Here is a 25,626-nt window from a genome sequence, read left to right as displayed (position 1 = left end):
GGACCGGCACCCGCGAGCCGAGGATGCTGGATGCACTGGCACCATTGTGAACGGTGCCGGTGCATCCGGCCTCCCCATTCCCATTGAGCTCTATGGGGCTCAAATGGGAATGGGGGGAATTTTTTCCAAGCGCCCAGGAATGGCCAATTACCAGGTTCAGCGGGCTGTAATTACCCGGTAATTGCCCATTCCTGGGCACCAGAAAAAAAAATTATACCGCGGCAGCCGTGCCCGTTGTACCGGCACAGTCACTGCCAGTATTAAAATGAGCCCCAATGACTTGATAACTCCAATGTGGACGGTGGGGATCAACGCAGACAGCACGCTCTGTCGCTAAGAATGAGCCGGCAGTGTGTGGTGCTGTGGACACTGCTCCTTACTATCTTACCAGAAACCTACTGGTCATGTCCATCCATTTGTGTGATAAACTCCTGTGAGGCCCCCACACTGCCTTTGCAGTATAGGTGGGACGACTAAGACCATCACCATCATAGAGGCCATTATGGGGAATGCTATATTAGCTGGAGTAAGAAGAAAACAAGCGAAGGCCCTGTCATCTGCCAGCAATGGTTGCTGACATAGAGCAAGCTCAGTATACATTCTGATGTGGAATGTGGCAAAGGGGCACTGGCAGGGTGGTTTTCTAGTACGATGTAGAAACTGGTATGATGATAATTAACTGGACCATGATACAAGTGGTATATAGTGTTGAAACTGGCATGACCATTTTCTGGAGGCTAGTGGAAACTGTCATGACACATTTCTGGGAATGTATAAATTGGCGTGACAATGTGTGTTTAAATGGTGCACTCTGAAAAAGCCACGGTTGTGTTGAATATGACATAACTTTGTAGATTCATTGGAAATTTGGCAAGTCAGTTTTCCCAGGGTAATGTTGACTGACGTTGCTGTGACAATATGAAATGATATTATAGGTTATTTACAACAAGTTTGATACCCAGAGCTTTCTAAGCGTGGACCCGCGGGGATCGAACCTGTGGTGCTCTGTGTCGTTTTGCTTCCAAGGCGAGTACATTGCCTCTGAACTATCCTCTCCGGACGAGATCTTAGCTGGGACCAAGTGATACTGGCAGGGCAATGCTGGAATTGGCATGATCATTCTGGATAAAATGGCATAGCGATTTTTCAGGGCCAATGCAGAAACTAGCATGGCAACATGAAAAGGGGAACTGGCATGATAATGTTGAGGCTAGTATACCAATGTGGAAACTGGCATGACAATGCTCTGCGGGCAGGTGAGATACAAAATGGCATACTTGTGTGACAGTTTCCTTAAAATTCCCCAAAGAGTCAGTAATGCCGAGTGTGATGAAACAATGGGATAAAGGTAAAAAGACCCTGTTATGTTATGTTATTTTGCATTTATATAGCGCCTTATATACCATATGCAGGTAGGTGTATGCATAGGCATCTGAGGAGCAGGTGAGTGCCCCCCATCCGTGACCACATCCGTGTATTTTTTAGTTTAATTTGGCTCCCCAGGCCCCGCGTTGCTCCGTGGTTCCCTGCCTCCCCTTCCGTGTTATCCCTCGCCCGCCCGCCTCCCAGCCCGCCCCCCACCCCTGATTGATAACTTTCTAGAAGTCGGTTGGGTCTAGCGACCCTTGCCGGTGCACCCACTCCTCTTTCTCATCCGAGGAGCAGGTGAGTGCGCCCCCCATCCGCGACCCCATCTGTGTATTTTTTAGTTTAATTTGGCTCCCCAGGCCCCGCGTTGCCCCGTGCTTCCCTACCTCCCCTTCCGTGTTATCCCTTGCCTGCCCGCCCCCCACCCCTGATTGGTCACTTCCTAGAAGTCGCTTGGGTCTAGCGACCCGTGCCGGTGCACCCACTCCTCTTTCTCATCCGAGGAGCAGGTGAGTGTGCCCCCCATCCGCGACCCCATCCGTGTATTTTTTAGTTTAATTTGGCTCCCCAGGCCCCGCGTTGCCCCGTGCTTCCCTGCCTCCCCTTCCGTGTTATCCCTCGCCCGCCCGCCTCCCAGCCCACCCCCCACCCCTGATTGGTCACTTCCTAGAAGTCGCTTGGGTCTAGCGACCCGTGCCGGTGCACCCACTCCTCTTTCTCATCCGAGGAGCAGGTGAGTGCGCCCCCCATCCGCGACCCTATCCGTGTATTTTTTAGTTTAATTTGGCTCCCCAGGCCCCGCGTTTCCCCGTGCATCCCTGCCTCCCCTTCCATGTTATCACTCGCCCGCCCGCCTCCCAGCCCGCCCCCCACCCTTGATTGGTCACTTCCTAGAAGTCGCTTGGGTCTAGCGACCCGTGCCGGTGCACCCACTCCTCTTTCTCATCCGAGGAGCAGGTGAGTGCGCCCCCCATCCGCGACCCCATCTGTGTATTTTTTAGTTTAATTTGGCTCCCCAGGCCCCGCGTTGCCCCGTGCTTCCCTGCCTCCCCTTCCGTGTTATCCCTCGCCCGCCTGCCTCCCAGCCCCCCCACCCCTATTCCAGCTCCCCCCCCGACCCGCCCATCCCTCCCTTCATCACTGCTCCGTCCAGGGCAGCCCTCTGCCCGGCAGCCCCCAGCGGCTAAGGGCCCCAAGGCCAAGGGCGGCTCCAACAGAGGCGCCTCCAGGAAGTGTCAGCCGGTGTCCGCAGGGGACGCCAAGGAAGCCACAAGACACCGACAAAACCGTAAGTGTTGGCTTGGGTGGGGGGAAGAGCAATTATTCTACTCCAGAAAGCTCCAGCCACTCTAACCTACATTTCAATGGCCCGCAGTATAATGTCAACTAATGATTGTTAGCATACGCCACACTTAGGTGGAATCTCTAATAACCTCTCTATAAAAGTTGAATTTAGAATTGCTCTCATTCCCATTTACAAGTGTACCCAATTGCATTTAGAAGTTGCACCCAATAGCCTCTGTAAGATAGTTTAACTTAATATTGTTCCCACTTGCATTTAGAAGTGTACCCAATTGCATTTAGAAGTTGCGCCCGGTAGCCTCTCTGGGAAGGTTGAATTTGGAATTGTTCCCACTTGCATTTAGAAGTGTACCCAATTGCATTTAGAAGTGTACCCAATTGCATTCAGAAGCTGCGCCCAATAGCCTCTCTGTGGGAGTTGAATTTATAATTGTTCCCACCTACATTTAGAAGTGTACCCAATTGCATTTAGAGGTTGTGCCCAATAGCCTCTCTGAGAAAGTTGAATTTAGAATTGTTCCCACCTGCATTTAGAAGTGTACCCAATTGCATTTAAAAGCTGCGCCCAATAGCCTCTCTTTTCAGAGAGGCTAACTGCAGACACCACTGTACGAACAGGATACAATAGGATACTGGCAACAGTTTGCGGTTGACAAATGCTCAGTGAGACAGGTGCCGCCAGTTAACAAAGCTAGGCTCAAAAGCACCTGCTCCAAAATATACTAGCTACACCATGAGATGTTGCAACTCCAGTTTATCAGCTTTTACGCCGTTTACTTGCTTTAAATAGCAAATGTTTTATGTAAATACATTCTGTTACTAGACATTCATTTAATGTTTAGCCTCTTACTGCATTAGAAAGAGAACACCTGTTATGCACTGCTTGATTTCTTTTATGCAATGGATGTGCAAGGCTTCCCAATCCAGTTAACAGCTAGATTGTCTTGCTCTATCTTTGGGCCTCATTCTGAATTTGGTGGTGTGGCCAAAAACAGTGGTAATGCAGTGGTAACAGTGTCAATGCTGCATTACCGCACCGCCAAACTATGGGTTTGGAGGTAAGGTGGAGGAAAAGCCTCTAGCAAAATTCTGGAATTTATTCCACCACCTTACCGCCCAAAAAATTGCAGTTTTGGCAAATTAACGCTGGCAGTAATTCCTCCAAAATCCCAATGGGGTCCTATGGACTCCATAAATGGGGACTAACACACCATACCGCCACTTGTAACATGGCACTAATTCCGCCTGACCAAGTGGCAGTAATGATACATCAATTTAGTGGCATCTCTGCGGATTTACCACCGAGATACCACCAAACTCATAACGGGGTCCTTTGTCTTCTATGTTTATTTAGCATTAATATCCCGCCCTTCGGTCATGTTGGGCACATAACTGCCTGTTTTGCAAACTGGGAGGGACTGTAACACTATTGGCTCCTGGGCATGGGGCCGGGCGCTTTGCTTGTAACCCACAAATTCACACAAAAGAGGGGAAAAGAAAGTAAAACCTGTGTCAAGGTGGCTGACGAGCAACTGATGCTCTGCGCCATAGCAGAGAACTCTTTTTTCACTGTTGACTTGAGCGAAAGAGACAAAGAATGACAATGGCAATAGACAATGACGTGTCAGCCGTAGGAGAGAGAGCAACTGCATCATCAGTACTAATAAGGAGGTTGCATCACTAGGAACATAGAGTGGTGAGTGGAATCCTGACAGCCACCATATTAAAAATACTCTACTTCTATGGTCCATGTTGCCATTGCCTATGTGTATGGATTATTAGATTGCTGTTTAACAACAACACTTCAATAGAATGTTTCTGTTTCAGTAAGTACATTTTGTGATACATAGCTCATGTGCGGTCTCCCAATCACTCATATATTGCTAGCAACATTCTAAATAAAACCCCTTGTAGAGACTTTTCATCAGAATTGATCCCTTATGTGATGCCATTTGTAATGTCATCTTGGATGTCCTCGGTGTTAGTCTTCACAGTGCATGATGGTGGTGTGAGTTATGGTGCATAGTTTACTATAACTAACACATTTCTTTGTGTTTTTTGATTTTACCTTGCAACCATAACGTCCCTTTAACAAACTTGTTTTCAATAAATTTCAGTGCAGCGCGTACTGATGTGTGTCATTCTCAGCAGTGCCTGCTGGGGATACAAATCATGGTTGAATTGCCTAGGGCATGAGGCTCAACCATGCCCCCAGCCCCACCAAACCAACCCTGTTATCTGCACCTAGCCTGCATCCTAGCTCAGTGTCCACTATACCCTTATAATGTGAGCAATGGCCAGTGCTCATGGCTTGCAGCCATGGCCAGCCTTCACAATCCATGGGAATGGGCTTTAGCCATGCTGCATGCCCCAATAAGCAAATCAGAGTAGACATTTGTCCTTGCCAAGAGCCAGGCCCACTGCCCAGGCACCAAAGTTTTATAAGTATTATTTTTACATTGTGCCAATTTGGAAAAGCATGCTTTCAGGTCCTTGCTGATGCTCCTCGCACAGGGTTGCTGCAATCGCACCCAGCGCTTTGGGCTGTAGCTGCAAGCAGAATTTATTTTCCCATTCAAACCTATCCGATTTAGGAACACATTAGCACATGGACGGTCACTGGTGGCTATGCCCACTTTAACCCCATTGCCGGTCCCTGGTGGCCACGGCCAGTGGCAAGATTCTCCGGGGCGTGGCACAATCTGGTTGCTGGCCATGGCCACAGGCTGTAACTCAGTCACCAAAGGTATAGGACTATTTTTTATACCTACATTATGACACTTTTCAAAAACACTGACTCATTTGCGAAACCATGCTTTCGGGTCTTTGCCAATGTTCCTCACACAAGTTTGCTGTAAATCCGTCCATGTTTTCTTTGTTAAAAAATGTCAAAATCTATGTACAAAAGATAGTCATATAACTTAGCCTTCACTTGACAAAATCCATTCAACCTTTCCACAAACATTCAGGTTTGGGTCTATAATCTTTTTGCAAACCTTTGCGCTGATTCGTCAAACGGCACCAAAGTTATAAGCCATCTAAAAATGTTGGGACCCCCTCTCTAATTTTGCCCCATTTTGACAAAATCCAACCCAACTCTGCATAAACATACAAAGTTGGGTCTAAAATCTTTTTGCAAACTTGTACAGTTTTCGTCAAACAGTACCACATTTTTAAGCCATTCAGACATTTTCAGACCGCCCTCTAATTTTGCCCCCTTTTGGCGAAATGGCACCAAACTTTGCAAAAGCATTCAGATCTGGGTCTATAATGATATTGCAACCTCTCATGCAGTTTTATTGAATGGTGCAAAAGTTATAAGCCATCCAAAACCTGCCCTTCTCTGATCCTATAATGCAGAAATATGCATGATAGTCCTAACTTTTGCCAAGTTCGCAAACATCCCAGCAATGTCCCCAACATCCGATTTGGGGCTTTTTCTGGACATATACCATCTCATCCTCATTAACCCTCACCTCCCCACGGATTGTTTCATTAGTTTGACAAGTGTAATGTGTTTTTCAATATGTTTTTACCGGGATGTCAACGAATTGCGGACACAGTTCGCAAATCCAACATGGCGTCTATTTCAAAGTTTTGACGCACCTCATGTTTTTAATTTACCAGTCATCAGCGGGTGCGTACGATGTCCGTTAACATTACATGGCTCCCCGAATGGCCCAGAGCAATCCATGGACCGAACCAGGACCTGAGTTGGTGGACCGGACGCAGATATGACTAACGTTTTTGGACCTACTTTTTGGCCGTTTTAAACAAATCTACTGGATGGACTTGCACCAAATTTGCAAAGGCACACTTTCGAGACCAGGTCGTCACTCCACGCGCTAGTTTGGTGCAAATCCGTCCAGTGGTTTGGGCTGTAGGCATGAGCACATTTATGTTCAACGTATGTCTATCCGGATTTGAAATGCATTTATTTTATTTATTGGACGTTTGTATGGTGTCTATACACAAGTGTTTCCAGGTGTCACACTACAAAAAGGGGTGGGGGATGACATAGGGAAAAACCAACAGTAATGGCCCCTGTGAGACTCATCAGGGACCAGTCCTAGCTGCATAGGGACAGTTAGCAAGGGAGGTAGGGGGAGTAGAAGGAGAAAAGGAAAGTCTTCAGAGATTTCTGGAATTTACAAAGATCTGGATCAAGTCTGAGGGGGGCAGGGAGGCCATTCCAGAGGGAGGCACCTGCAGCGGAAAGGGATCTACACCACACTCTCTGCTTGAAGAAACGTCTGACCTGCAGAGAGTTAGAGCTAGAGGACCAAAGAACTCTAGATGGGAGGTATTTGGGGAGATAAAGCTGGATTCAGGGGTCGTAGGCCCCGACAGCCTTGTAGATGATGCAAAGGGTTTTAAATTTGATCTTTGCGGTCACCGGAGCTAGTGGAGAGATATTAGGGCTGGAGAGATGTGGACCCTGAGCTTGAAGCCAAGGATAAGTCTCGTAGCCCTATTCTGGATTAGGTTAAGAGGGCGAAGGGAAGAGCGAGGCAGATTGAGGAAGAGGTTGTTGCAGTAGTCCAGCTTAGAGAGAACCAGAGCTCTGGAGACATTGAGCTTCTGGGGGAAGGTGACGAAAGGGAGAATGCCTCGGAGGAGATGGAGATGAAACCTGGCCTTCTTGGAAAGTTCAGTGATGTGCAGAGAGAAGGAGAGGGAGTAGTCAAAGATGGCCCTTTAGATTTTTAGCCTCACAAGATGGTGCGGGGACGGGACCCAAGGAGGGAGGTCAGAGAGTGGGGTAAAGAGAGAGCAGGTGTCCCAATGAGAAGGATCTCTGTTTTACTGACATTAAGGCAGAGATCGTTAGCAGAGCCCCAAGAAGGGGAGGAGGTAGAGGATAGGAGCTTAAAGGAAATCCGAGTGTCATCAACATAACACTGGAAATGAGGAGAGAAGGTGGAGGTTAAGTGGGCCAGGGGGCAAGGTAGATGTTGACGATCCATGGCGATAGAGCCCTGAGGGACACAACAGATAGAGAGTGAGGTGGAAGAAAGGAAAGGGCCAAATTTCACTTTGGAGTGTTGGTTTGAAAGAAAAGAAGTCAGCCACACCAGTGGCCAGTCCATGATGCCAAGGGTATTAGAGAGAATATTTATGAGGATGGCGTGATTGACTGTGTTAAAGGCATAAGAAAGATTGAGAAGGATAAGAACAGAGGGAGAGTTTGAATCCAGGTTTAGGAGCAGGTCTTGACGGGTCTTCAGGAGAGTAGTTTTCGTGCCTCTGAACACTCTGAAGCAAGGCTGGTTGTCATGGAGGCAGCCAGTCATGACGGTGTGGTGGGTCAGTTGGGGCTTGACCAACTTCTCTGTGAGTTTGCCCAAGAAAGGGGTGATAGAGATAGGGCGATAGTTAGCATGAAGGGTCTGCAGGCAGCTTTTTTGGGAGGGGTCCACAAGAGAGTGCTTGTGGGAAAGAGCCAATGGCAAAGGAGTGGTTACAGAGGTCAGCCAAGGATGGAGCAAGAGAGGAGAAGTTGTCCTTGATAATTCTGGTAGAGCAGTGGAGCACCTGATTAGAGGAGACTTTCATAGAGTGGACTACTCTATAGACCTCATTCAGTGCGATGGGAGAGAAGGAGGCGAGAGGAGGAGTGAAAGAGGGGGGGCCAAGGGATCCAAGAGAAGCATGGTTTGGGGAGGGGGGTAGGTGACAGTGAGGACAGGATGTCCTGAGTTTTAGTGGAGAATTTGGAGGCAAGTGCAGTGCAGAGGGCCTGGGAGGGAAGAGGAGAGGAGGAGACTGCAGTAGGATTGGCAAGTTCCTTGCAGATTTTAAAAGTTCTGCCATGTTATTAGTTGCCGGCTTGCACATGAGCTCTCTTCTTGGAACGACTGATGAAACAATATTGCCTTTGCAGCAGGCGGCTTAGCAGCTTTGTACTTGCGTTTCAGAACTGGCAAGTCAGAGTCATACCTGGAGTTGTATTTGGAGGCAGGCTTCATGTGGATCCTCATGGCAGGGGCCAGTATGTCCAGAGTGTTAGAGATGGAGAGATGGAGCTTAACCAGTGCAAAGTCGGTAGAATAGTCAAAGGTAGGGATGCGAGGGGGGATGAAGGTGGCGGCAAATGCTACAATTTACACATGCTTCATCGGTTGAAGGACAGAGAAGGACACTGGCAGTGCAGGTAGATGCATTGTTAGGGGGTCAGGGAGCTCAAGATGGGAGAAGAGGAGTGAGTGGTCAGACCTGGAGAGAGGAGTTGTAAAAGGTTTGGAGAGAGGGATAACTGATGAGATGAGAGCATCTAGGGTGTGTCCGGTAGAGTGCGGTGGACAAGAGGGAATAATTGTGAGGGAAAGAGTCACAGAGGTCACGAAATAGTACAGTGACTAAATCCAGAGAATCAAGATGGAAGTTAAACTCCCCAAAGAAGAAAAGCTTTTGAAAAGGAGGCCAGGAGAGAAGCGGAGAGGTCCGCCCATTCCGATAGGAAAAGGGGGTGTAGTCCAGGTGGCCTTTAGATAGTGGCAACAGCGAGGGTTCAGGTAGAAGAGACAGACAGATTGCAGATGAGGCATTCAAAGGAGGAGTAGGATTGAGTGGGAATGATGATGGCTGGAACCCACTCGGAGAAAATCAGGGCCACTCCACCCCCAGAGTGGGTGGGCCTGGGATTGGATAAGATCTTGTGGCCCTCAGCGAAGAGGGGGTCAAAAGCAGTGACAGAGCTGGCCTTGCACCATGTCTCAATGAGTGCAAGGATGTGAAATTCAAGGTCTTCAAGGAGAAGACAGATGTCAGAGGAATGTTTGACAGCAAAATGAGAGTTAAGGGTAGCTAGGTGAAGCTGGTTGCCCACTTTAAATGTTTTCCGAGGGAGTTCAGGGGGGGCGGACCACCCTCGCATGAGGGGAAGGAGGGAGAAGGAAGACAGTGGGGCAACACACAGAGGGGGGACATTGAAAATGGCCAGCAAATGCCTGTCAAGGAGGAGGAGGTTGGTCTGAGAGCCCTGGGCCATAACAGTGCCTTTACAATAGACACTGATGATACACCTGGATGATAAGAAGTGAGCCAAGAGCACTTCCCATCTGGTACCACCATTAATGGATGAGGAAGAAAAGGGGAGAGAACAGAGGTCGTATGCGGGGGCCCATAGGTCAGGAGAAGGAAAAGAGAATGTTAGTGACAGTCTGCCTGGAGGAAGCATTGACGTAGGTGTCTGCAATGGGCAGGCCTGGGATGGAGACCTGGAGAGCCTTCTTAAATGTCTTTCTTCCAGACTTCGAGAGAGATGGAGGACATGTGATGAAGAAGCAATTAAGAGTAGATAGGAGAAATGGAGAGCACCACAGGGGTGAGGGAGGGGGGACATATTAGTACATACAGAGGGTACATATTAATGGGAGAGGGACAAAACTGCACACTGCATGACAGAACTCACCTGGCGGTCTAGCAGCCGACCAGAGCAGGTTAGGGATACAAGAGTTGAGATTCAGACTGTCAGAACACAGACATTTAGCACAGAAAAATGTCAAGTCAGAGAACCCAAAACAATATGAACACAGTGAACTAAAGAGGAACAAGATTAGGGAGACACATTGAGATCTCAAGGTTAGAATGCACTGCATGGTAGACGGAAGACAAGTGAGGGGGGTCCTGAAAGTGGCAGTGTGCCCAGGAGGGAGGAAGAGTGGCACTTTGTCCCAGCTTGCAGGTCCCTCACTGTAAATTGCAGGAAGAGTGGGATACAAGCTCTTCAAGGCTTACTTATTGTGCTGCAGTGATGTGCTTCGTTCCTGCTGCCTCTTGCAGGTAGTCTGATGCTGCTTCAGTCGTGCCGATGGAAAGAATGTTGGGACCCCCATATAATTTTGCCACCCCTTCATGCAACCTCACGAAACTCTGCAGAATCCTTCAGAGGTGGCCATATACCTTTTATGCAGTTTCATGCGAATTGGTTGAACAGCGACAAAGTTATAAGCCACTCAATAACTGCTCTTCCTATGGGTTGAGCAACTTAACCATAATTACAGGGTCGCTACTGCAGGCCCTGTAGTAACATATATATATATATATATATATATATATATTTCTTAATATTATATTCCTTATGCATCCTTTTTCGGAGTTGCAGATCCTTTATGCTCCAAGTCCCACTGAGCTCCTCTCAAAACATTAAGGATTCAGTGTTTCATTTTCAAACTGTCCCTCGGTTATCCAGGTGGTGATCAGACCATCGATTCCACTAACCTGCTAGTGGGTGCCAAACAAGTTGCCTGGGGCCGTTGCTGATGTTATCTAGCGCTGCTTTCTCTAAGACTCCTCATCCAAGCAGGTACCCAGGCCTTACCTTTCCCAAACCCTAGCCAGTCCAAAGGATAGCAGAGGCGGCATGCAGACACATAGAATATAGGATGCTTTCAATCGTGAATTTGATCAGAACCTGGTCTTTAGCCGATTGAACTCTGCTTCGGAAGGTCCAGGGTAATAACTTAAGCCACTTTGCATATAAAGCGGTTATTACAGCATAATAAACAGTACTTAGTCAATTGATCGTATTTTAAGAGAAATGTTTTATTTGAAAATAGTCAATAATTACTATAATGTTTTGCAGACACCTGTGTTGTGCTATTGTCACTGCTTTTCAAGGCAATGTGTACATATACATATATATATAAATATATATATATATATATGTACACATAAAGTATAGTTTAAAATTCACTGAACTGTTTTTTCAAGAGCAAAAACATAGGAGACCAAAATAAGGTGGAATTAGTTACAAATAACCAGATTCAAACCTATTAATTTCAAATGAGACAGGGTTCAGAAATCATTTGCACACAAAAAACTATTTGCATACAAATTGGTGCGTTAAGCGCCAGCCGATAACTCAAGCGAAAATAACATTCATCGGATCAATATTATTTATGTAAATACTTTATTTGTGTCCAAAAAGATGATCGAAACATGTCTCATTTGAAATACGTTTAATATTTCTTTCTCTCATACTCTCATCCATTTGTCTTCTAGTTTTTATTCTTTCTTGGCAAAAGATTGCAGTGATTTTAAAACTGAAGTGTGTCTATTTGCAAATGGCCTCGGAAAAGAACGAATAACCGAAACATGTCAGCAAAAACTTCAGTCATTCTCTTTCATAGTGAAACTTTCTTTAAAAATGCAAACAAAAATCAAGTATTGCTTATTATGTACTAAACCACTATATATTAGAGGCAAAGGTTTCCTTGCCACCTGGAGCAAAATTAATAGATTGAAGGACGTCTGTGGCGTCAGCTTGAGCCCTACTGCAACCACTTCACACTCTCATTACAGGATTGATATGTTTATAGATTTCTAAAGGACAGATATATTGGGGAAAAAGCTTGAGTTCCTTTGAGGTCTTGGTGGACCAACGGATTCGATAGCCCAACTTGTAAGGGTGGGACTGCTCAACACTTCTTGTTGGCCCATGAGCTCAGTTCGATTCAGCTGCTAGTGCAGGGGAGTTGCTAGGTCTGGAAAAGACCCGGGGCTAAACTGATGTTGGTACTGTTGCGGCTGGGGGCTAGCTAGTCTTTTGGCTGTAGCTCCTGAGATTCTATCCGGGGCTACAACCAAAAGATCAGGGGCTATAGCCCCCCTAGCCCTCCCTAGAAACGCCCCTGTGCTAGTGTAATTGTATGTGTGGGATCATCCATTTTCCAGTCATATCTCGCACTAAAGATTTTCACATGTCTTCTCAGCTGTTTGCTGCTTTTGGTCCCTCTGGCAAGTTCAATGCTCGATCACAGTCATCCATTGCACGGTGGCTGTCCTCCTGCATGTCATGCGTGTTCCTCGTCAGCATTTTTGCAGGGCTGGTACATACTTTCACAAGGTTCTACTGCATCATCAGGGATTCCGCGGAGGAGTACAGGATCATCCAGGCAGTGCTACGCAGCCTGTTTGGGTGAGGAGAATATTTTTTGGGAGATGGGTTACCTTTAGGGGAGATTTCCTCCAACCATTCTTGATGTTGTGTGTGTACTGCTGTGTAATCTAGTTAAACAGCTTGTGAATCTATGAAAGATCCAATACTGGAGAAAGAGTACATTACTTGCCTGTAACTCCTGTTCTCCAGCTTTGGAATCTTTCATAGATTCACATGCGATCCCCCCGCCTACCTCGCTGGGGACTTCTTGGCTCATATTGACAGATTCACGCACCTTGCCAAAACCTGAACATGGCCTATGGGGGTAGAGATTAGGGGTGCCTGCCAATTGGCTGTGGGCAATAGGACCCAACATGACTCTAATAGAGCACTGAGGTGACAGCAGTCTTGAAATGTAAATCTGAACTGCTTTGCTGTTACCGATGATTTCGAAATAGTCAAATAGCATGTGAATCTACTAACGATCCAATGCTGCAGAACTAAGGAAACCTCCCGGGAAAGTAACTCAACGTTGTGAAGAATGGTGAGTGTGTTGTTGATTAATGCACAGTATAGTTGATTGCACATTTCTCAAACGAGAAAGATGTCATGGAGCATTTTCCCTGCTGAAGAAGCTGTGTGCTGTGCACGCAGGATGACCTACCAGAAATAAGAACTGATGCCAAACCATGCAAAGGAAAAATGGATCCGAGAAAATTACCAATCAGTTGATCTGCAGTTGGCAAATGTCCTCAGAACGAAAAAGGCCCCTTCTTTGCCGCCAATCAGGGTGGAAAGCTCACTGGTTATGCACGCGCCACTGACATCCGAGACGCTTGCACAAGTTTAAATCCATGGCAAAGCTCAATCAGCCCTTCATCCAGTCCAAGGTTGATACAGAATAATGTTAAGTTGGGTAATAACTATTATTACAGTGCTTAGAAGTGGGTTGAATCAGGCATGAGGTGATAGATAACAACCTGGTATTATTGGAGTGTGAGGTAGCCTGTGGCTGGTAGCAGGAGTGTCACCACTTATATTGTTAGGAACACTTCTTCTGTAAGAGCTCACCATTTTCAGATTTAGCTCATAGACGCATGCAAAAGATTGCACAAGCTGTGTTATAATAATGTCAAGTTTGGACACCAAACGTACCTCATAACTAGTTACATTGACCCACCTACTCCTTCTAAACGGTGTCATGACAGCATTGCATAGCAGTCTTTTCAAATTCTGCAATGGGTTGGAATAGTCTTTCCGTGTGATGAGGGCGCCGCTTGAGGAGTTCTCGATTAACACCCTTCTCTTTTCAGGACTCTGTGTCTTCTGTTGATTAGCATGTTTCCGGCATATTCTTCATGTGTTCAGATGCGACTGATTTCAAGTACAATTGTTGAGATTACAGTTTAGCTTGGTTTCCATTTGGGGCAGTGCATAATATCTTCCAGTTTCAATATCTGCCCGAAACACTCGCATAGTCACAGTTTGAGAATAGCAAGGAGAAGAAGATCAGCATTCAGGAATTGGAATTTTCCACGATCTGTATACACCTTGATGCTAGGCCATTCAGCTATCAAATATTGTCTCCATTCGCCAAAATAAGTCTTTACGGCCGTAGCTCTTTATCAAAGACAGTACATTTCTGTTCACAGCTATTAAGCAGCAGCATTCAGTTACCTGCCTGTGTCTTGGAAATTGACTAAGATACAATGGCACACAAGGCTATGTTTGATGAATCAGTTTCAAATATGTATGTCTAATTAGGGTTAGTATGTAATGTCACTAAGGGAGAGCTGTAGGTGGTTTGCAGTTTCGGCAAGTCTTCATGGCCCTCCAGCCCCCCACTCAAAAGATCCCCCTTTAATAAGTAACCTAGAAGAGGACTGATAATTGCGATATAAACCTTCTATAGATATTTGTGAACCCTAAGAATCACCAATGCTACCTGGCGCTTGTAGTAGGGGGTCAATTTACCATTGCTTGTACTTTGTTTGCGTCCATCATTGCTCCCTGAGATGTGTTATGTTGTTTGGCTTTCATACTGGGCACAAAACCACTGTAGCAGTCTTAAAGCGCAAACATATTGTCTATTTCGGCAAACTGTGACACCACTGAGATTGTAAACCAGACTGTGGTCTGTTGGGTGAAAAGGAAACAGGGATAAGACAAGCAGGAAATGGCAAAGAGGGAGAAGAAAACAGTCAGACATCACAACAGAAAGGGAAAGATAACCTAAGAACGCGTGATGGTTATTGCGGGAATGGGTGTCTAGTTGAATTATTTTGGACCAAAAAAAGTCACGGATAAAATCAAGAACTGTCCTTACTGGACAATTCACTTTTGTGGTAGTGCAATGCGTTTTTGGTATTATTTAAAATTGAGTAATGATGAGTGGTGGCCTAGAGATTTTCTGAGGAGTAGTCATAGAACTCGACACAGTGTGCCCGCTGACAAAGGCGCCAGAAGCAAGTGCTGGTGTCACAGAAGGAGACCATGGAAAAGAATCTCCCCACCCGAGCCATGCCAGGACAGCTTCCAGTGGAAGGAGGAGAGCGAGTGTCACAGTTATATAAACGAAATGGGCTGACCTTTGTCCTTTGCTATCGGGGACCAAGGACATTATAATGATAAAGCCAAACGTGAGTTCATCATTTCGACCCAAGACATGATGTCTTAACTTAGAAAGACAATCTGGATCTCATGAAAAACGACACGTTTTGAGTTTAGTGAGTAACTGATATGCCCCTAAACATGCCAGTACTTTGGCAGCAAGTGTTAGATGTTCTTGCTTGGAATTCGAAAAGATTCAAATATGGCAAGTATAGGCACTGATAATTCATCAAGAAAGTAACCCAATACCGTATTAATAAAATAAAATGCAGAACATGGAAGACATTACCTGATATTAGTACTTGGCGAGGGCGGGTGTTGGGCTCCCAGCCAATGAGGAGGCTCAGAACGGGGACTTTACCACACAGTAAGGGCCCTGTTTGGAGTCTCCTCGGAACGGGATGCTCTGATCTTCCCTCTTATGGAATCAGGTAGGTGTGTGCTCCCCTGCACCTCTACACCCCTTTTCAACATATTTAGGCACCCCCTTTCCACTTTGCTTGTGCTGCATTGTCCCTCATCGGCGGCGCAGCATTGTTCCCGGCACATCTCCAACTCTCGATTGGCCAGCATGGAAAGGGAGAAGAGAGACTATGGGCCTCATTACGAGGAGGGCGGTAAGGGGTTAACAGCACCGGTAAAGGTGCCGGAGCCGTTAACCCCTTACCGCCCCATTACAAGGTCTGCTCGCGGGACACGCTAAGGACGCCTGGTTTTACCAGGCGTCCTTAGCGGATCCCGCGAGCAGCCCAGGATGCTAACAACGGGCCCGTCATTAACGGGCCCGTTGTTAGCATCATCCCCATTCCTATGGGGACTCGAATGGGAATGGGGATGGGCCGGGTCGTGGTTCCCTGAATGGGGAAACAACGGGCCCTCCAAGGTTGGAATGACCCGGTACTTCCCCATTCAGGGAACCCGGACCTGGTACCCGGAATGGAGGTAGCCATGCCGCAAATAGCGGCATGGTTACCTCCTTCCTTGTAATGAGGCCCAATGTGTATTTCCCCTATCCCTGATTCATGGCAGACATCTTTTTTTGTAGTTTTATCGCGAACTGAGTGTTAGGGAGAATTTTAATTTCTGTGCAAATTCCTTTTAACCTTAGAGATCCCCAGTTCATTTGCTAGACTTCAGACTTTTTAATTTTAACTCCCGAGTAAGTGGGACCTTTTTCTAACTCTCTCATGTGTTTCTCCATGATTTGTATTTTATATTTTCACTGTTTTTGGAGTCTAACAAACTCCATAGGCATCTGCTTTTTGTATAGTGACACACAGTACCTTCAGTGAAGTGTCGCTGGGAAATCCTTTGGATTTCTCTTAAGGTTTAAATACCTTTCCTTGGGTGAACTACTGTTCCCAAGAATAGTAAGATGCAATTGACCTTACTTACATTTTTTGTTGTAGGTCCAGCACACACCATGTTCTGTGGAGTACTGGGGAGTTACCTAGTAGCCCCTTATCCTACTTTCTCCTGTAACTGTTCTGTTACCCTCACTACTTTAAATGGCTGGTGGCAGTGGTTTACCTTTTACTACTAGTGTGCTTTTTTTTTACCACAGGCCGAATCTTCAGCTGCAGCACAGCACCCATGGGTGACCATTTTGTCAAAATGACCCCTGTCTCCTTGTTTTGCTATTTTCTGTTTGTGAGGTCTTTTTTGTCTTTCACTCTGTGTGTTGAGACAGATTTCAGCCCATTGTGCGTCTTGCCCTTTGCGGCTTCAGCCCTGAAGCACGCCCATGTCTCCAGTGTGTCTGGAAGGACAGGATGTGAGGGAGGGTCCCAAAACTCCTCTGTCCTTTGTCTCTAGGAGTGCCTGAACAAAACCAGTCCTGATTGGCTGGCTGTCCTAAAAGGACAGCCACCTTGCTGTGTGATTGACAGCCTATGCTGTGCATGAATGGGAAAACTTGCTTAAAAGGCAAGGGTTTTGGGACTAGAGGCAGAGTCGACCACTGGAAGAAACATCTGAAGCAGAACTCGTGAAGAGAAGCCTGCTGCAACCTCATGGACCTTGAAGTACCGGAAGTCCTGCTGCTGTGCTGACCTCCTTTTGCGTATCAACAGAGAATCTCCGGACGGGAAGACTTCTCCCCTTGGGTAAGTGGGACCTACTAACGCGGAGCCTCTGTGTTGCTGCAGAAGCCCAATGCCAGGTGTCGAGTGTCCATAACTGAGTGCAATGTCTGCCACGGAACGAATCCAGCCAAAAGCTCCAGCAGTCTCCTAAGGACACTCCAGAAGCTGGAAATCTGTATCCAGAGTCTCCTCATCAGAGTCCGGGACTGAGGGCGAAAGGAAAATCCAACTCGAGATATTCAATCTGCATCAGTGCTGTCTGTGAAGCACTGAAACCGCAAAGTGCCACTGAATCGAAGGGAGCCTGCATCTGCCGACGACCTTACCGAGTACTACCTCAGGAGCCCTGCAGACATCCTCACTCTTGTCCCCATGACTGTTGCTCAGGAACCAGGGTCTGCTTGGCTGTAGCAAGACGTAATCCAGCTGGACCACTTTATTTCTAACCAAAGGTACATTTTTGGGCATGGGGGTATTAACCTTCTTGCCTTAAATCATGCTTTCTCACTTGAGACTTGCACTTGCTTAAACTTTGAGGTCAACTCCCTTTGCACAGGCATAACAGCTTGTGTTCCTACAGTGATTTTCTGAACTATCTGACTTTGTGAAATACTCGTATCCAAGAAGTGCATCAGAACTATAGACTGTGTCCAAATGACTTTGGCTGTCCTGGCTCCCTAAAGGCACTCATCTAAATCCATTGACTTGGTCGTTGCTTATCCATCTATAGGTTGTAATTTGTTGAACACTTTTACTGATGGGAAAAGCTTACCTTGATTTTATTAGAGGATTACGGCCTTCACTTTTAAAGTATGTTCTAACCTTCCTATGTTTCCTCAACCCTTCCTTTCTGAAACCAGGAGTCTGAAAAGTATTCTGGTGTTATATATAAATGCAATACTATCCTGGTTATTGAAGTCACTTCAGGATGTAGGAGAAATGTATTAGCATATCCAAAGAGTATTCACCAACTTTATTGATTTTGAAAAGTGATTCTAAAGTTTGCTTGAACTCTTACAAACAATTGCCTTTTAAAATAATGCTTTACTAAAACTGAGGTAGAAATAAATAATTATTTATAACTGAAAACTTGAGTATAAGTGTTATTTGTATTGACTGATTCCACCTGTACATCTCTACAGCTCACATTTACCCTCTTGAGATAGGCCTGACTGCTAAGTCACACTACCAACTTGTGCAGTACAGACCTATACCAAAAGGTGGGTTACTTAATACCAACCAGCTAAGTCTTGTGTAGTCTCAGCCAGTGTGACTGCACCAATTCTTAGCCAACACAGAGAAACGGAAAACACGCTGTTTCTCAGCTTGTGATAAAAACACTTGATAAAACGTTCCTGGGAACTAATAGCAATATAACCCTCGCAGGGGCGCATTACTGGTCAGGTAATGCCCCGGGCTTACGTTAAAGCCAACGCTTTGCTCGGGCTTGTAACTGATGCCCCGGGGCATTACCTGACCAGCAATGCTCCCCCTGCTCGGGTTATATTGCCTCATTCAAATAGGTGGTAACTGGTTCAAAATGCCATCTTCCATTTTTCTCCAGCTCTTAGTATAAGGATATGATAGGCACACCTTGAGTCCAGCTTGGTGTAAGCATGTACATCTCATTAGATCTAGCAATGTGAAGATAAATGGCAATGGACATTTGTTTTTAATACTTATTTTGATAGGAGCATAGTCATTGATGCATATTCTAACTGTCCTGTTACCTTTCGGGCAGGATGCTGCAGATTCTGAATCCTAGGTGAGCCATTACCAAGGCTAGGCTCAATGTATTGATCATCATCTCCTTAAGATGCAATGCTATGGCTTCTGAAAGAGTGTACTACTTTTAGTAATCAATACCCCCACTTCTAGATCAAGTTTACTGCCAATGGATCATTGTAGTGGGAGTGGAACTGGTGTTCCTTATCAAAGTTTCTTGCAATCGGTTGTGTTGTTCTGGGAGAATAACCGTTATTGAACTTAGAAAATGGAACAGATCAAACACGTCACTCAGAATAGATAACGCTGGGAACTTTCTCGCTCCCTGATGTAATTGAAGGCACATTCTTCAGTAGCTGGATCTCTAAAAGGGCTGTGCTCAGTATTTGCGAACATACATAATATTTGGACTAGAAATAAAAGCGTTTTTCCTCCCATTCTGGCCTTACAATCGAAGGCCATGGAATGGTTATACAACACATACTGCAGTTGTTTTAAGGGAAACCTTTCCGTTTTGTCTTTTAAATAATCGCAAGCATGATAGTGGTATGAGCACTTATTCTGCAATAATTGGTAAAACTAGGTTCTTTCAGAATTTTGTATGCATCAGTTTCAGATCTTCACCTCCAACCCTTTATTCCTTTCAGAGTTTCACAACAGGGAATGCTGCTCTTGTTTTGGGATAGACATACCTTTCACTTCTTAACTGTATCGCTCATGTGGAGGTAACATAGTTGTGAAGCAGGAGCCTCTTCTAAAATTGTTGTCGGTTCCGGAATCGCTTTCATTGCTCTAGTAATCACCTCTCACTCAATGTGTCTTCCCGCTTTCTATACTGTGTTTCACGCTCTTCAGCCTTTGCCAGTCTCTTCTTTCTTGCCCCTTATGTGACCCCCCTCTCTCTTTCTCCCTTTTCTCCATTACCCCCATGATATATCCTCCTATTTCTATGCAACGGCTATTTGGTTCACTGTTGCCTATGTGTGTGGTGTCAATTTTCTCTTTAGCCTGCACCTAATTTGTTCTTCCTTCTCTCATCTTCTCCTGCCCCTAAAGCCCAAGGGAAGTGATCTAGCCTTTGAATATTGCACACTTACTCATTCTTTGGTTATTCACACACCATCCTGCGGTTTTTTCCTCTACTTCTTCTTATTGAATGATTTTTAATCATTGGCTCCTTGTGATCCGTAGGGAGCTTGAGGATCTGAAACAGGTTTTGGTTGGATGAACCAGAAAACCTTCAGTGGTGTGCTGCTGCATTATTTTCCTTTCCCTGCTGAGGAATTTCAGGGCTCTTTATTGGATGCATTTTTGGGCAAGGAAGATAGTGCCAAAACATGATGGCAGGTCAGTGTAGGGACAACGGGGTTGGGGGGATGGTAGTTGATGGTTGTTCCCAATATATTGGGCAGTGCCCTGTAGATGCAGGCGGGCAGTTTGAAAACAGGTTGGGGTTAAATATGGTCATCAATGCACATTTTAGGATTAAGAGTGACTCTTAGGATTTTGGCCTGAGTGCTAAGAGTAATTCGTTGACTTTGGGTGATTGGGAAGTTGGTAGTGTTTGGTGAAGAGGAACAGAAGTTTCGTTTTTCTTGCATTCAGTTTCTTCTATTGAGTTTCAGGAAATTGCTTCTCATCAATGATTCAATGGCCAGGAAGGAGTAGAGTAGCTTACAATAATTTCATTGATCGCAGATGCCACGGTAGATCACAAAAAGGCACAATTTAAGAAGGATGGTGTTCTCTTGATTTGAGCAAAGGTGGGGAAAAAGAAAATCAGACAAAAACGAAGTTACTCCAATTAAAAGAAATGCCTCTGGTATTTTCCAACCCATGGGGTTCTTCGATTGCCTCACCCTATACTCACTGTATACAGTTTCTGAGTATGTTGCCTTTCTTGGAAGCTCCGTACTTTGGGGCCCTCTGACCCCCAGTCCCTTATGCTCAATTCTACTCTTTACACTCTGGGTCAGAGCAAGTTCAGACAAAGGTCCAGAGTCAGAGGCAAAAAGCAGGCCACCCTGGAATTCTCATTAACTAGGTTTCTAATTACCTCCTGTCTCCCGGGACAATGCTCTTGGATCTAACCACCCAACCTTTCTAATGCATTCCTGCATTTTACGGATTATTCATCTATGATATTCTCTCCATGGTGCTGCTGTTCTTCTGAGACTTTTCTGATGCCAGGGGGCACAGTGCGGATCTGCATCAGCTCCATCCGATGCTCTCTGCACCAGACATGATGTTGGGATCAGTACCTTAGGCTCGGTGTCCGCAACCTCAATTCCTTTTTTCCATGTATGTACTATGTTCACTTCAGGAACATGCTTGTTAAACTTTTTCGATTGTCTTCGATGTCATGCCAAACCCTGCAAAGGCCTTGGGTTTCAAACTGTGCTCAAATTGTGGCTGGCAGATGCCGGTATCGGATCTGCACCCCATTTGACTTTATTGCTTGGGTGAGGAGCACAACACCCAGGACTGCAGGTCGTGCCAGGCCATGCACCCAAAGACTCCATGGGAACAGGCGGTGAAGATCTTCACCCAGGTTCACAAGGTGAAGGGTGAAGTTGTGCAGTCCCTTTTAAGGTCATGTGGCATGGATCAGTGTTCTGAAGAGAGGTCATCCCTGTGCAAGGAGTAGAAGGACAAGAAGAAGCACAGCAAGAGATCCCACTGCCCAAGCAGATCCTCCAACCAGACTTTGTTGTATTCTTCTAAAAAGAAGAGTTGCACTCCAAGGACTCCACAGAGACGGCAGCTCAAGTTCCCTTTCCAACTCAATCCTCACCTCCTGAAGGAATGCAAACAATTTCACCTGAAGATGCTAGACATCGCCACGTCCTCGGCACAGACGGGTCCCACCACGTTCTCTAGGACAGGCAGGGTACCCACTGGGGATCCCTGCCGCATGCCTACGGGTCCGGGCCTGGACCCGAAGAGGGATGAAGTTTCCCAATGCCAAATTTGGCCATGGATGTCTCGGTGCAAGTTTCAACTTCGTCCTCAGCGCTGATCGGCACTGCAGGCATTGGGGCCCCTCTGGAATATGCTCCTCTTCCTGTGTCTGAGATGTATGACATCTACAATGAAGAGCTGGGCCAGGCGCCCTTTGGGTTGGAACCTTTGGCCTCCAGGGAAGAGAGGGACTTCCCAGAGGAGTTTGATGAGGAAAGTGAAGATGTCCAGGGGCTGGCTCCAGATCTCCAAGAGACCAGTGGTCGACACTTCCCCTGAACTGGACAATTTTCCAGCTCCCACTCCTGGTAAGCTTCAGGCATCATTTCAGAAACTGATGGCTATGGTGGCCAATACCCTGGGCATGTCTGCTCCATTCAGGCCCAAGATTCATTTAGAGTTGTACGGACATTCTGGACGAAGGCCCCAAAAGGGAAACTCTGATAACATTCAATGTAGTAGTTTAGGCCCCAGGGCTAGCCGTGTGGGGGCAGGCCCGCCTCTACACCGGAGCACCTGGAGACCATGCAAATGGCAGCGGTGCACGGTATGAATCATCATAACATAACCTGCGGTTGAAAAGGAGTTGGCTAGGAGACATCGTCCTGCCCCCTCAGATCCGAGCTCCTTATCCACTCATGCCTCCCCCTTTAGAGCTTAATGGTATAGGCTGTGACTGCAAACCTGAAGTCATCCACCTTTCATTCAATCCTCGCCCTCCCTGACAGGGAGGGTAAGAGGCTGGATGCCTGAGGGAAGAATGTTTTTGTGTTGGGAAGCCTCTCTTTTTGTGCAAATAACACCTCTTGTACCCTGGCAAAGTTCAAGTTCGGTCTCTTGTCCACTGTGACCAATGCGGCTGATCATGTCCCTGAGGGAGGGATGCAGGAGGGCTTCCTGTCTATGATCAACAATGGCACGGAAGCCTCATCATATTTTACAATCAGGAATAGACATGACTGATTGTGTCAGCAGATCGATGGCCACAAGTACGGTGTAAAGGCATCACTCCTGGATCAGAACGTCAGGATTCACTCATGATGTCCAGGCTAAGCTCTTGGACATGTCTCTTGATGGACAGAAACTGGTTGGGGCTGAAATTGATTGCACCCTCCAGCTCAAATCATCAAAGGTTACAGTGAAGTCCTTGGGTCTGGGCATACAGCAACACTCTGTGCCTTCGGTGAGGGGCAAGGGCTTTCATCCCTCACCCGACAGGGCTGTCTCACATTTATACAATGCCCCCCTGGACCATGGCCCTCACTCAAACCCCCTGCCCTGGGATCCCATTCTCTTGGCAGAGGCCCGTCGGTTTTTTTCAAAGAGCGCAATAGACCTGGTAACCTCCTAGGAATGGGGCTGGGATTGGTATTCCACTGTGTTTGTGGTGCGAAAGAAGGACAGGGGTTTCATCCAATACTGGATCTGTGGCTACTGAATCTGTTCCTATGCAAGGATACATTCAAGATGATTTTACTTGTCCAGATCCTACAAGCCCATGACTTGCAGCACTGGCTTGTATCACTGAACCTTCAGGATGCCTATTTCCACGTGCCCATTCATCGAAAGCCCAGGAAGCACCTTTGGTTCGTAGTGGGGCAGCATCACTACCAGTTCAAAGCCCTGCCATTCAGTCTTTCTTCAGCTCCCAGGGTTTTCAACTTGCTGCTAGAAGTGGTGGTCGCTTGCCTCAGGAGGGAGGGCATTCATGTCTTTCCAACTGGAAGATTGGCTCATCCGAGATCGCTCCTCAGATCTAGTGCCGGAGCACCTGCTCTGCACATGTACTCTGTTGCACAGCTTGGGCTTTTCCCTGAACTTCAAGATTCTCTGGTTTTGCCATCCCAGTCTCTTTGATTTATCTGAGCAGTCTTGGACACTCGCCTTGGCAGGGCATTCCCGCCCGAGCACTAAGTGGCAAACACCTTTCGGATGGTCAATGTTCTCGAGTCCCAGGAACAAGTCCCTGTCTCAGCCTTTCTGCACCTACTGGGCCTTCTGTTTGTAACCTCCTCTCAAGTGCAATGTGGTATGTAAATTTACAATAGAAGAAGTCACCAGTTTGAAACTGGATTGATGCAAGGAATATAACATTGGGAGTCATGTAACTTGTGATTCTCAGTTTGTGATTTACACTGTCATATGTATGTGTTTGAAATACATTTGTAGGAGTTTCGGAAAATTATGTTAACAAATGACTAAACATTTAAGAGCCACTACCACTTTAATGGAAAGTTATCCCATTGCGGTCCACTGGAAAAAATAACATGATACTGAAGATTATAACGTAGCACAATTTATTGTACTGACGCAAGTGTCCAGAAAGATGAGAGATGGAGAAAAACCATTAGAACTAAGAAAAAAGGAGGACATTTGGATAACACCCAAAACTCAGTGTCTGTGGAGGCCTACGAGCCAGTCGGGCAGTGCATCGGGAATTTACGGGAACTAGTTAGCCTCCAGTTACCTGTACATTTATCAACTATGCAGTTCGATCCTTCCTAGAGATCTAATGCTAGCTGTGGAACCTGTCAGGTTCCACAATATAATTTCCCACAGACCACAAAATGGTCCCACTATAGAATGTCAATGACAGTTTCCTTTGCTTTTGTGTAAATCTAACATTCTAGGAATAATAAATAATAATGATTTTTGTATGTACTGGCAATGTTATTTTGCCTTGGTCCAACGAAATGTCTCCCATGTGAGCGTGCCCCTCTCGTTCAATCCTTCCACCCCAAAGCTGTCATTGGCAACATAATTAGATTCTGTAAAAGTTCTGCTCCCCACCAGACTGACTACCCAGAGCTACAGTATTCAGGCAAAGAAGGGTACTTTGTGCATCATTTAATCCCTAGTAGAAAGCAATATCTTCACTGCAGAGTGAGAACTGATGCCCTCAAGGAAACAGCCTCCAATAGCATAGGGGCCCTTCAAATTTACAAAAAGTAGGTAATATGCTTAGTACAACCTCTGCTGATGTGGCAATGGTCCTTGTAGCACTTAACACAGATGGAGCAATTCCAAGTGCTACTAGTACTGCAGGCTCAGGTCTAAACAAAGTACTGTATTTGCCAAGGCCCTATCTGTTACTGTCTATAATCTCTGAATGGAGATCAAGTTATACAACAAGGCAGGTCATGCCATGCAAGCAGCTCACATTTGCTGATAGACAAGTTTTGCAATATGCAAAGGGAAGGTCCTCATAGGGAGAACCAGGATGCCCTCCCAAAGTAAGAGAATATTTCAAAGCCTCAGAGGAAGAACAGAGTCATCTTCATCACTAAGGGTACAGTATTGTGCTGTACAAAATGTCTCCTTCCTGTCTCTTCTCCTCTAGTTAAATTGTTATGGTTTGCAATTCAATGAGTTCAACACTGGGGGTGAAGAATTATGTCTTGTGTTCTTCCCATTTGTGATGGTACATGAGATGAACATGCTGTATGTATGTTCTCTTAAGGGGCAACACCTCAGCCGACCCCATCAGTGCTGAACCTCATCTTGGTGGAGGTATTGCTACTGGACTTTGAGTAGAAAAAGGAACAGGGTCCATAACAACCTCCCTACAATCTTGTTGAGACAGCTGAGGTGCCGGAAGTGCAGGGGGATAAAGAACCAGAGATTCCTTCAAATGAATGACAAGGACTTTTGCCTGTCCACAAAAGGCTCCGGTCCTTGCATTGCTGCCCCACT

General features: G+C 46.2%; 1 protein-coding gene across 2 annotated transcripts in view; it reads left to right on the top strand.

The window, feature by feature from the left end:
- The window catches only part of SNORC (secondary ossification center associated regulator of chondrocyte maturation), a 237,446-nt gene that overhangs the window by 198,629 nt on the left and 13,191 nt on the right, over positions 1 to 25,626 (top strand). The gene's annotated exons all lie outside the window — the stretch shown is intronic.

This window comes from Ambystoma mexicanum, chromosome 10 (genome assembly GCF_040938575.1).
Source record: "Ambystoma mexicanum isolate Mex_15411 chromosome 10, UKY_AmexF1_1, whole genome shotgun sequence".
In the NCBI taxonomy this organism is placed as follows: Eukaryota; Metazoa; Chordata; class Amphibia; order Caudata; family Ambystomatidae; genus Ambystoma; species Ambystoma mexicanum.
This window is presented reverse-complemented; position numbering and strand designations above follow the sequence as displayed.